Here is a 12,581-nt window from a genome sequence, read left to right as displayed (position 1 = left end):
GAAAATGTTCGACCTAGTGATTGACAGACAGCATGGACTCGGGAGGCCAAAGGGCATGGTTCCGTGCTGTATTTTTTATTCAATCAATCAATCGTTATGAATGCATTAGTATTTCCATTGGGTTTAGATACTTTGTTCTGCCTTTGCTCTCGATTGGAATTTTCTTAGAATCTCAATTCAAGTCGAGTCGAGCTTATTGCCATTTGCTCAAGTATAGTGAGGTAAAGTACATAGAAAATCTTGCCTGCAGGCACATAGACTCAGGTACATCTCTGGCACATAGACTGAGACTCATCCCTCCTCCTGTCAATTGTTTAATTATCCACCATTGTTCATGACTATATGTGGCATGAATATCACCAACCGACCACAGTATGTGAGGACAAAGGACTATGTTTTGGATCTGATGGTCTGCAGCAAGGGGGTTCCGCAGGGAACAGTGCTAGCTCCTTTCCTGTTCACCCTGTACACTGCGGACTTCAGGCACAGCTCAGCAAACTGCTATCTACAGAAGTTCTCTGACGACTCTGCCATCGTCAGCCTCATCACAGGCGACGAGGACAGAGCGTACAGAGAACTGATCAAGGACTTTGTGGACTGGTACCAGTGGAACCACCTCTGAATCTACGCGGGAAAAACCAGGGAGATGGTGGTGGGTTTTCGCAGGCACAGCCACGTCCCCCCAACACCGGTGAACATCCAGGGAATGGACATCGGGAGGGTAGACTCTTATAAGTACCTGGGTGTTTACCTTAACAATAAACCTGACTGGACTGAAAATATCAATGCACTGTACAAAAAGGGCCAGAGCAGACTTTACCTACTGAGGAGACTCAGGTCCTTTGGAGTGCAGGGGGCACTCCTTAGGACCTTCTACAACACTTTGGTGGCATCAGCCATTTTCTATGGAGTGGTCTGCTGGAGCAGCAGCATCTCAGCAGCGGAGGGGAAGAGACTTGACAAGCTGATCAGGAAGGCCAACTCTGTCCTGGGTTGCCCCCCGACCCAGTACAGATGGTGGGAGAGAGGAGGATGATGGCAAAGATAACATCGCTGCTGGATAACGACTCCCACCCCATGCAGGACACTGTCACTGAGTAGCTCCTTCAGTGACAGACTCCTTCACCCCAAGTGTATGAAGGAGAGGTATCAGAGGTCCTTCCTTCCCACTGCTGTGAGACTGTACAACCAGCGCTACTCCCAGCAGACCAGTCAACTGACCAGTCAACAGTAACAGTAAAGAAAAAACACAGTAAATGATGACAATTATCCTTATCTTTATTTTTATTTATAATGAATGTCTCTTGCTATCCACTTTGCTGCTGTAACACTGCAAATTTCCCTGGTGTGGGACAAATAAAGGAATATATTATTATTATCAATAGTCAAAAGTGTTTAATCCTCATATGTACCAACATCAGAACAATGAAATCCTTATTTACAGCAGCATCATAGGCCGGTAACACAATGCACATGGATGTTATATAATAAACAAAAGTCAATAAGTTAATAACTCTAATGCTAGTGTCCTTTTGTTTATTAGGCAGCATTAGCAGTTCCTTGTTTCTACCCTTTCTCTATTCTTGAACACTGGTGATCAGGTTTTTTGCACTCCTAAAGCTTCTTCCAGATTGTAGGAGTGAAATAAAAGGTTGGCAGGGTGATTTGAATCTTTGAGTGCGGAATTTGGATTTGATCTGCAGGTTCTGGCATTTTTAAGTTAAGTTTTGTTCAGTTTATTGTCACGTGTACCAAGTACATATGAAAAGCTCTACAGTGAAAAGCTTTCTTTATTGCATGCTATCCAGTCAACAGAAAGACTATATATGATTGCAATCAAGCCATCCACAGTGAACAGATAGAGAATAAAGGAAATAATGTGCGGTGCAGGATAAAGTCCAGTAAAGTCCGATTAAAGATAGTCTGAGTGTCTCCCATCAGGTAGATGTTAGGTTAGGGCCGCTCTCTAGTTGGTGATTGGATGGTTCTGTTGCCTCTCTGGATTGTTACTTCAGGCTCCCTGATACTAGCCCCATAATCTAATGATTATTCAAGCAGCCTCTAACTATTTTGTGCATCCACTGGAATGCCTGATGAGGCTTTAACTTTAATGCAGTCTCTCTGGAAAAAAATAGCTTCCGTCTTCAGATAAAGCATAGCATCAGAAGCAGATGCCAGATAATTCTACCATTTCTAATCTTCAAGGCTGTTCAGAGGTAATAGAATTGCATGTCTTTATTAAGCATTCAAGATTCTTATCAGCAAACCAATACTTTGGCTTAGTCATTAATCATTGTCACTTGGAGTTTCCGATCTGCTAATGAAAATCTTTGGTGCATACAGATAGAGGTTGTTCAACCTTTTATGAATATTATTCTAATGCAATTGTTGGATTTTCACCATAAACACAATACCCTCTTTTTCATTGTTAATTGATGTAAGCATTATTCATGTAAATTAACAGCAGATTTAGTTTACTCTTAATTTCTCAACCTCTGGGGTGTTAAGGCTTATGAGTGACTAATAGACTTCCTTTTTGCTGTTTTTCATCGGCTTAGAGTATGCTGGAATTGACGACCACGAGGCAAACCTGTTGTAAGTGCGACATTAATCAGTACCGCAGCAAAGGAGGACTCACTCAGTCTTCCACCTTGTATCTGATTTGTCTTTTGGTTCCCTCAAGACCTGTGACAAATCACCATCAGCTTGTTTCTTTCAATTCTGGGTAGTGGTGCTAAGCTCGTCTAGTTAGTCTCTGGAGTTCCAGCACATCTGCCTGTGTAAGTGCCATGGGCCTCAGTAAAGGCAGGCAGTGAGGCAGAACAACTAACTGAGTCTATTCATGTGCATTTGAATAATTCAAATGCCATTTGAAAAATTAAGGAAGGTCTGGAATGGAATGTAGGCTTGGGATGTCTTTATTTAAAGTAATTAATATTTATGCACAAGCCTGGTGGGAATACATTTGTTTGCCTGCTTTTTAAATATTAGTTGCTGTTGTTGCAAGAAATGCTTGCTCAGAGTACAGATAAAATTCAACAATATGGGTGAAATAAATGAAATTATCAACAGACAACCTACGCATAATCCAACTCATTAAGGTGTACGTTCATAAGTAAGATGCTGGAGTTATGCACACCAACCTAAATTCTGCAAATGATTTGACTGGTATATTCTAATTCAAAATATATATTAAAATATTTGCAGATAAGAAATGTATATATTAATATCAATATATGTTACTTTTGAATTGGTATGCTGAATGCTGTTGAGGTGAAACTATTCATTGTATTGCTGCTGATATTTTTGGTCGCATATAGGGTTGGAAGATAGAAGAATTGCACAGTGAGAGAAAAGTGGATTGAGGATGAAATATAGGTTTTGAGATCCGTCGGGTTTAGTGGGAGCTTATAGGGGCTCCGTGTTTTATATGTGTCAGTGGAAATTGTAACAGAATAACCAAAGAACAATGAGTGATCATAATGTGATTTATGGGTTGAGATAGATTTAGATCTTTTGTGAAAGGATGGGAAAAGCACGACACATATAATTAAGAATGATACTGGCATTGAATAAAGTACTGGGATTGGAAAATGTGTCAAAAAATGTAACGTCCAGTTCAAGGTTCTTAAACATTGAAGAGTCAAGTCAAGTCAAGTTGATTGTCATGTGCACACGTTCAGTGAGGTACAGGTACAATGAAAATCTTCCTTGCAGTAGCATCACAGGCATATAGACGCAGAGGATATACAAAATATAAATTATACATAAATTGTACAGAAATCACATATAGATCCTACAAGACAGTGAAAAAAAGACTGTGCGAAAAAATGAACATTACATAAGTTCAAAAATGAACAATTAGGAAAACTAGACCATGGTGGTACAAGAGATAGTCTGTAGTGTTCTGTTGTTGAGGTAGGATCAAGGTTATGCAGGTCTATTCACGAACCTAGCAGCTGTAAGGAAGTAGCTGTACCTGTACTCAGTGGCGTGGGACTTCAAGCTTCTGTAGCTCCAGTGGTAGCAATCAGAAAAGGGTCATACCAGGATGGTAGGGATCCTTGATGACAGATGACTCCATCTTGATGCTGCGCTTCATGTAGATGCTTTTACTGGTGAGGAGAACAGTTCCAGTGATGGACTGGACTGAGTCCACCATACTCTGTAGTATTCTTGTGTGTTGGAATTGTCATGATGCAAACAGTCAGGATACTTTCTGCAGGCCATTTGTCACAAGTTTGTTAGAGCATTTGGTGTTGTAGAATAAAGCTAAGTGTGATTTACACAGTGCAAGATTGACTGTCTGTACAAGCCTTTTAAGTTAATCTCCCCCTCATCTCATCTGCACCCCTGTCCCCAGCTCATGTGCTCCTCTTTTGCACATGCCTTCACATAGACCAGAAATGTTATAGGAAACATTTGCAGGAAAGGACAGAGGGATAGAGCCTATTCTGGTGGACTGATAGAAGAAAAAAGTATAGAAAAATATTAAAGCAGTCTAGCAAGGGATACGGTGTAAAGATTGGATCCATATGCGTCATATTTCTCATGTGCAATTATACAAACAGGCCATTTGTGAATCTTCTAATACCAAAGCACATATTTCTGCCAGAAGTCCTGCCCATTAGGTGCAGTTCAATTTATTGTCAATATATTTCTCCAATGCCATTTGTGCACATGATGATATTGTCAACACGCGTAACATGCATCTCGATCTTGTTGACAGAAATTAGCCCTACAATGTATAACCCATTACCTTTGCTTATAGTTCCCAGGGAAACAAAGAACATAAGACCATGAGACCATGAGACCATAAGACGTAGGAGCAGAATTAGGCCATCAAGTGTACTCCGCCATTCAATTATGGCTGATATATTTTTGTCTCTCAATCCCATTCTCTTGCCTTCTCTCCGTAACCTTTGATGCCTCACATCAAGCCCACTGGAAGATGTGAATTAAAAGATCCCAACTGGGACTTCGGTGTTCTGCTTTTTGCAATGTGCCTGCTTGACTTTACAATGCTGTACATATTAATTACTGGATTTAGCGGCGTTATTGCAGATTTAAAAGCAATAAATATTGTAAGTAGGTTCTAGTCTCTGTCTGACCAATGAATCTATGCCTTGGAGTGCCTTGGAACCACTTATGTCATGGGACCCATTCCAGGAGAACAAATAAATGTTGGGAGACAGGTTGCCACGCACACTGATGGTGGCCATCCCTTCTCCCCTATAGTTTCCCTCACTTCAAGGCAGCCTTTTCTGCTCCTGAGTTGTGCCTGTCAGGGAAAATGCTCTCCAACGCTGAGTCCTGTTTCCCATGACTTCCAACAGCAAAGACACAACAGCTGCTTTCTCTGCAGGTAGACCAAGGAGAATTGTGCCGGTTATGTTTTAATGAAACTATTGGTGGGGGGGGGGGGGGGGGGGGGGGCAGTCAGCCACCTTAACACATTTTATTAAAATTAAGTCTTCCAAGTTTTATGGATTTTCATGGGTCTTCCAATTGGGCTTCAAATTATTATTGAATGGCCTTAAAAATGTAGAAATTAATTTGAGTTACTTCTCATAACATCAGTCTCTATAGACTTGCTGTTAAATTAATGACCAGAAGCCACTTCAAAGCAAAGCTGGGCCAAGCTGTGAATCAATCTCCATGCCTTCCCTGCTTTGCCTCCACACACTATCTTAGCAGAAGCCAAACTGGGACCTTGGCACAAGGAATGTCTAGGGATGCTTTTATTCCTTGTTTTATATTTCACAGAGCTTTATAAATATATACAAGAATGTGCTGCCCAACAGTGAATGGAAATGAAAAAAATTGCAGATGCTGGAAATCTGAAACAAAAACAGAAAATGCTGGAAACACTCAGCAGATTGGGCAGCTCATTATTTTTCACAAATGCTGCCTGATCTGCCAAGTATTTCCCAGCATGTTCTGTTTTTGTTTCAGATTACCAACATCTGCAATTTCTAAAAAAATTATTTACTGTTGTGCAGGCACCTCATGTTTTACGCATGCTTGATTTACATGTTTGTAGAATAATGTGCTTGTCTAATTACTAGTGAAGTTTCATTTAGTTTAGGTTAGTTTAGAGATATTGCATGGAAACAGGCCCTTCAGCCCACCGAGTCCACGCCGGCCAGTGATGACCTGTACACGACATACTAGGGGCAATTTACAGAGGCCAATTTACCTACAAACCTGCACGTCTTCGGAATGTGGGAGGAAACTGTAGAAAATTCATGTGGTCACAGGTAGAATAAACAAGCTCCATACAGGCAGAACCTGTAGTCAGGATCAAACCCGGGTCTCTGGCGTTGTAATACAGCAGCTTTACCGCTGCGCCACTGTGCCGTCACTGTGCACGTTCCTATTTGCAAAATAATTTATGCGTGGAGCCAAATGGCAGTGTATTTACATGCAGTGCCTTGCATGTTTGATTCAATATAGACAATAGACAATAGGTGCAGGAGTAGGCCATTCAGCCCTTCGAGCCAGCACCGCCATTCAATGCGATCATGGCTGATCACTCTCAATCAGTACCCCGTTCCTGCCTTCTCCCCATACCCCCTCACTCCGCTATCCTTAAGAGCTCTATCCAGCTCTCTCTTGAAAGCATCCAACGAACTGGCCTCCACTGCCTTCTGAGGCAGGGAATTCCACACCTTCACCACCCTCTGACTGAAAAAGTTCTTCCTCATCTCCATTCTAAATGGCCTACCCCTTATTCTTAAACTGTGGCCCCTTGTTCTGGACTCCCCCAACATTGGGAACATGTTATCTGCCTCTAATGTGTCCAATCCCCTAATTATCTTATATGTTTCAATAAGATCCCCCCTCATCCTTCTAAATTCCAGTGTATACAAGCCCAATCGCTCCAGCCTTTCAACATACGCATTGCTTTTCATGCCATTCACGCATTGCTTTTCAAGTGAGTCACACCCGTGTAAAACACGGGGTGCCTGCATATGTTTGTAAAGCTCTGGGAAGAAAAAAAACCTGAAAGAAGTTCATCCCTAAACTTTCCCTGTGGCAAGGTCCTAGTTTCAGCTGAGCTGCTGTGTGGAAGCAAAGCAATTTTCTTGATGGGAGGAAAGAGGATTGATTCACAGCTGGACCCATTTTTGCTTTGAAATAGCTCTTGGTCATCAGTTGAACAGCAAGTCTACAGGGACTGATGTTATGGAAAGTCATTCTGATTAATTTTCCACATTTCTACATTCACCTCTAAATCTCTAAATGAATGCTGATAATATTAACAAATTCAGCAAAATGGTACAGTGTAGCTGGTACATTGAGTCATGGAGAAATACTGCAAAGAAAAATAAACTTCAGCATCCCTGCTGACCATCAACCACTCATTTATACTAATCCTACATTAATCCATTTTTCATTCTCCTCGCATTTGTATAAACGCCTCCAATATTCTACTGCTCATCTCTAAAATATGGGCAACTTCCAATAGCCAATTATCCTATCAACCACATTTCTTTGGGTGGACACAAAATTCTGGAGTAACTCAGCATTTCTGGAGAAAAGGAATAGGGGACGATTCGACTCGAGACCCTGCTTCTCGACCCAAAATGTCACTTTTTCCTTTTCTCCAGAGATACTGCCTGAACTGCTGAGTTACTCCAACATTTTGCGTCTATCATTGTTGTAAATCAACAAATCAGCAGTTCCTTGCTGCACATTTCTTTGGGATGTGGGAGAATGTGCAAACTCCACACACACACATACACGGCCTGAGGTGAGGGTTAAAACCAAGTCTCTGGCACCGTGAAGCAGCAGCAGCTCAACTGGTTGATCCACTGCTCGGCCCATGAATATTTAAATAAATCCATAATATACGCATTAATGGAACAAGAAAATGGTTAAATGACTTAGAGGTGAAACATTTGCCATTACTGAATAATGAGTTCTTCAATTAAAAGTCAAAGCAGCATTTTTGATTGCATATATTTTGAGAATTTATAGTCACCAATTGTTTCTGCATATTTTGAAAACTATTTTCATGTATATTCTAAGTTTTTGAGAATATTGAAATTGATGTTGCATCCATTATTCCTCATTAAACAGTGATTTAAATGGGCAAATGTTTACTGGAGTTTTTATCAGTTGCAAGAGAAAGAATATCTTCACCATGTACTAAAGTTATGCTGTAGAAGCACATTGGCATCATTAATTGCACAGGAACACAACCTTTCAAACAAGAATTGTTGCACGTGGATTGATTAGGACATGTGGAAAAATGATGAGCACCTGCCTCAGCACCTGAAGTTACATTGCTTAGCTGTATGGCACCTATTAATGAAGTAGTTAATAACATTAACTCCAGATTTCTCCGAGATCTTCGGTTTCCTCCCACACTCCAAAGACGTACAGGTTTGTAGGTTAATTGGCTTGGTAAAATGTAAAAATTGTCCCTAGTGGGTGTAGGATAGTGTTAATGTACGGGGATCGCTGGGCGGCGCGGACTTGGTGGGCCGAAAAGGCCTGTTTCCGCGCTGTATATATATGATATGATATGATATGATATGATATGATATGATATGATATGATATGATATGATATGATATGATATGATATGATATGATATGATATGATACACTAATTAGGGATGGCTCAATAATTCAATTTCTAACTTTTGCACAAGGATAACCCCAAATGTTTTATTATTAATTTGTGGCTGCAATTCGAATCGTCTTGGCCCTTGCTTCTTAAGTATTCCCATCACCCAAGGAGCTTTCTATCTTCACCGGTGCACCTTAAAACTCAGTTGTCTGTGCCAAGAAATTAATGTACCCCCCTCCTGGGTAAGATTATTATTAGAATCCATCTTCTCTCCAACTTCACAAAATCCCATGATTTAACAGGAGTTATTGGGTGGTAGATTTTCACTTTTTCAAGCAGAGAGAAAGTAATTATGTTCTGCTTCTGGAATATTCTTGAAATTTAGTACACACCATCGCCTTACACTGTAGGCAATAATGTGATAAAGTAGCCTATTATTATTATATCTGAACAAAAATATACTTAAAACTAAATATTCACTGTTTTCATTTGTCTTTCAATGAAATTTGCAGAAGGCAAGAGAACATAGTAGAGTTCCCTCTTTGTAAACAACTTGCAATATTTAACTAAACTGCTTTTGCACTAATTCTCTGGTGAAGCTGTATAAATGCTTCCACTCAAGTTCATTTACATGATTGCAAACATAAACTATGCCACGTTAGAGTGCTATTGGTCAGCAGAGAAGGACATAATTGTTTAATTCTCTATCCATTTTACATATAAAGTATTCCTTGGTGTATTTTATGAAAGGATAAGCATTTTAATGAGTCTGATCAACAACCTGTATAATTTAATTTCAAAATAACTCCAGAATCTGCATGCAACCATTAAAGTGTCACAAACCTCTCTTAATGTAATGTAAATTAAGTTTTTTTTACACACTTAAAAAACAAATGTCCTTCTGTCCAAAAAGCAGTTTAATTTGAAATGAATCCATGAAGGGCTTCACAATCATTCAATTAGCAGAAAACAGGGATGTGATCAGTCTAGAAGACAGCACTGTCATCCAATCAAACTGGTTTAAATTAGTGCAAACATTTTCTATCAAACACAATTTATAATTAAACGATCTTTTATGCCTGTGTCGATGCAAGGCTGACGCAAACAGAATGGAAACCCTACTCGAATATGTGTGACATTTAAAACATTTGTAATAATTTGCAGTGGCATTGCGCTGACATTTTCCTTCGTTATTATAGCAGTGCTGGCATAAAGTCAAACGATTTACGTTTCAGATCTAAAATGAACATTTTGGTCCATCTTTTATAAAGTGGAACAATGATAGTGAATATCAGATTGTTCATTTTTAATTCAGAGATTGGGGTTGAAAATATTTTGGATGAAAACAGAGAAAGCTGAAAAAACAAGGCAGGTCCACAGCATGTATTTGAAAAAAAAGCAGTGTTAATGATTCAGGCCATGTCCCTATTTTGGCCTGACTGAGGAATTCTACCATTTTCTGTGTTATTTCCAATTAAACATAGAAACATAGAAAATAGGTGCAGTCGGCCCTTCGGGCCAGCACCGCCATTCAATATGATCATGGTTGATCATCCAATATCAGTACCCCGTTCCTGCTTTCTCCCGATATCCCCAATTCTAGAACATTTCTTATGTTTATACTTTTGGATTGTTATAAATGATTTGAACTTCTTCTACTGCACTCCCACAGCACTTTCAGCAGATGTCTAGTCACGACTTACTAGCCAGTTTATATAACTTAGTGGAAAAGATCAGGAAGGTAGAACAAAACATATAATCAGGAAATAAAGGTTTTTGAGGTGAGGTCAGGAATAAGAGCAGAAAGAAAGAAAAGATCGTTAGAATAGAGTTCACGTCTGAGTTAGGGATGTTATGAGGAAGGGAACAGTATGTTAGGGGTAGTGAATATCTAAACTTTGCATTGAATTAATAATATAATAATATATTCCTTTATTTGTCCCACATCGGGGAAATTTGCAGTGTAACAGCAGCAAAGTGGACAGCAAGAGACATTCATTATAAATAAAAATAAAGATAAGGATAATTGTCATCATTTACTGTGTTTTTTTTAAACTGTTACTGTTAATGGTCAGTTGACTGGTCTGCTGGGAGTAGCGCTGGTTGTGCAGTCTCACAGCAGCGGGAAGGAAGGACCTCCGATATCTCTCCTTCACACATTTGTCACACACTTACCTTTAATAAAAATAATGAAACTGCAAATTGAACTAGAAGCCCAAAATCCAGAGCAAGAAAGATAAAACATGAAGAGAATGCAAGGCATATTTTTTCTTTGCTAATTGTTACTTCTATTCTACTGTTGCCCCCACTGAACACCTTCACAAACTCAGATCCACAAAAACTACATGTTCTGTCCTCAATGATCACAACTAGCTGTCTTAATAAAGTCTCATGGATGGTTGATCTCTTTACAGAGACTGAGGTCAGGTTCAGACAGCTTCGATTATCATTGTAAACAGTTAGGTGTAAAAGATCTGTGCATCCTGGATAAATACTTGAATGCTTTTGCCTGGGATTTTTGACTGCATTGGTTTATGTCTTTATTAACCTGGTAATGATGCTCAAATTCATGTTCCCACTTACCTCAGAAAACGCCAATGAGTCCAGCAAAGTCAGTCAACTTGGACTATTATGCCACAGAATCAAATCTTCAAAAATGCCGAAGTACAATTTTTGCAATAGTAGATGTCATATAAAAGGTTTTAACCAATCCTTATCTTTCTGCTGTACTGCAACTTAACACTTACTTAAGTTTGGCTTTTTCTCTATTACAGTTTGGATATTATTGATAGGAAAAATGATCCTTATTTATTCATTACGGTTGATACTCTGTTTTCTTTTCATTTTCCTCTCAATCTATTCAGTGATAAAACTTCCATGTGAATGCTGATTAAAACCCCATGCCAACGGGGAGGCATGGTGGTGCAGTGGTAGAGTTGCTGCCTTACAGCGCTTACAGCGCCAGAGGCCTGGGTTCGATCCTGACTACTGGTGCTGTCTGTACGGAGTTTTTATGTTCTCCCCGTGGCCGCGTGGGTTTTCTCTGAGATTTACGGTTTCCTCCCACACTCCAAAGACGTAAAGGTTTGTAGGTTAATTAGCTTAGTATAAATATAAATTGTCACTAGTGTGCGTAGGATAGTGTTAATGTGTGTGGATCGCTGGTCGGTGTGGACTCGGTGGGACGAAGGGCCTGTTTCCGTGCTGTATCTCTCAACTAAACTAAACTCTGACAACTACTCAACTATAAAAAGAAAAAAACCCAATTTCCATTGAATCTTTTGATTTATTTCTACTCTGTAAAATAATCTGAAAATCAGCACAAACCTTCGAAACTGGTAATTTCTCTTATTTAGTCAATACAAAAAGTTTATTTTTGTCTTTATCGATTATGGATAGTCACAATGTAGCAAATAATCTGTATTAACAACTATGAGAATGGAAGAAAGGAATCTTTACAAATACCAGCTTGGATTTTAAAGTCATGCATTAATAAAACACGTCACGATCCATGAATGAATGGAGACACAAGAGACTACAGATGCTGGAATCTTGAGCAAAACACAAAGTGGCCCAGGCACCATCTGAGGAAGGATGTTCTCATACCAATGTTCTCATACCAACATTGATACAGGTCCACCTGGTGGTCAATTTCTCCGAGATTTTGGTTTCCTCCCACACTCCAAAGACGTGCAGGTATATAGGTTAATTGGCTTGGTGTGTGTGTAAATTGTCCCTAGTTTGTGCAGGATAGTGTTAATGTGTGGGGGGTCACTGGTCGGCGCGGACTCAGTGGGCCAAAGGGCCTGTTTCCGGTCTGTATCTCTAAACTAAACTATGATTCTACATATCGTTTTTTGGGGATATATTTATAATTCTTTGACAGTGTACAGAGCTTCTCACCAAATTATATTCATCCACATAATCAACCCCTTAATGCAGTGTGGGCATAATATGTAAAGTTTTAATCATCTTTCAGCCTACCACCACTAAAATGAGCA

The 12,581-nt window shown here is 39.6% G+C and overlaps 1 protein-coding gene across 2 annotated transcripts in view; it reads left to right on the top strand.

Moving 5' to 3' along the window:
- The window catches only part of LOC144593677 (heparan sulfate glucosamine 3-O-sulfotransferase 5), a 235,454-nt gene that overhangs the window by 15,941 nt on the left and 206,932 nt on the right, over positions 1-12,581 (top strand). The window lies entirely within an intron of this gene.

This window comes from Rhinoraja longicauda, chromosome 5 (genome assembly GCF_053455715.1).
Source record: "Rhinoraja longicauda isolate Sanriku21f chromosome 5, sRhiLon1.1, whole genome shotgun sequence".
NCBI lineage: Eukaryota > Metazoa > Chordata > Chondrichthyes > Rajiformes > Arhynchobatidae > Rhinoraja > Rhinoraja longicauda.
The sequence above is the reverse complement of the archived record's forward strand: the minus strand, read 5'-3'. Positions and strand labels throughout refer to the sequence as shown.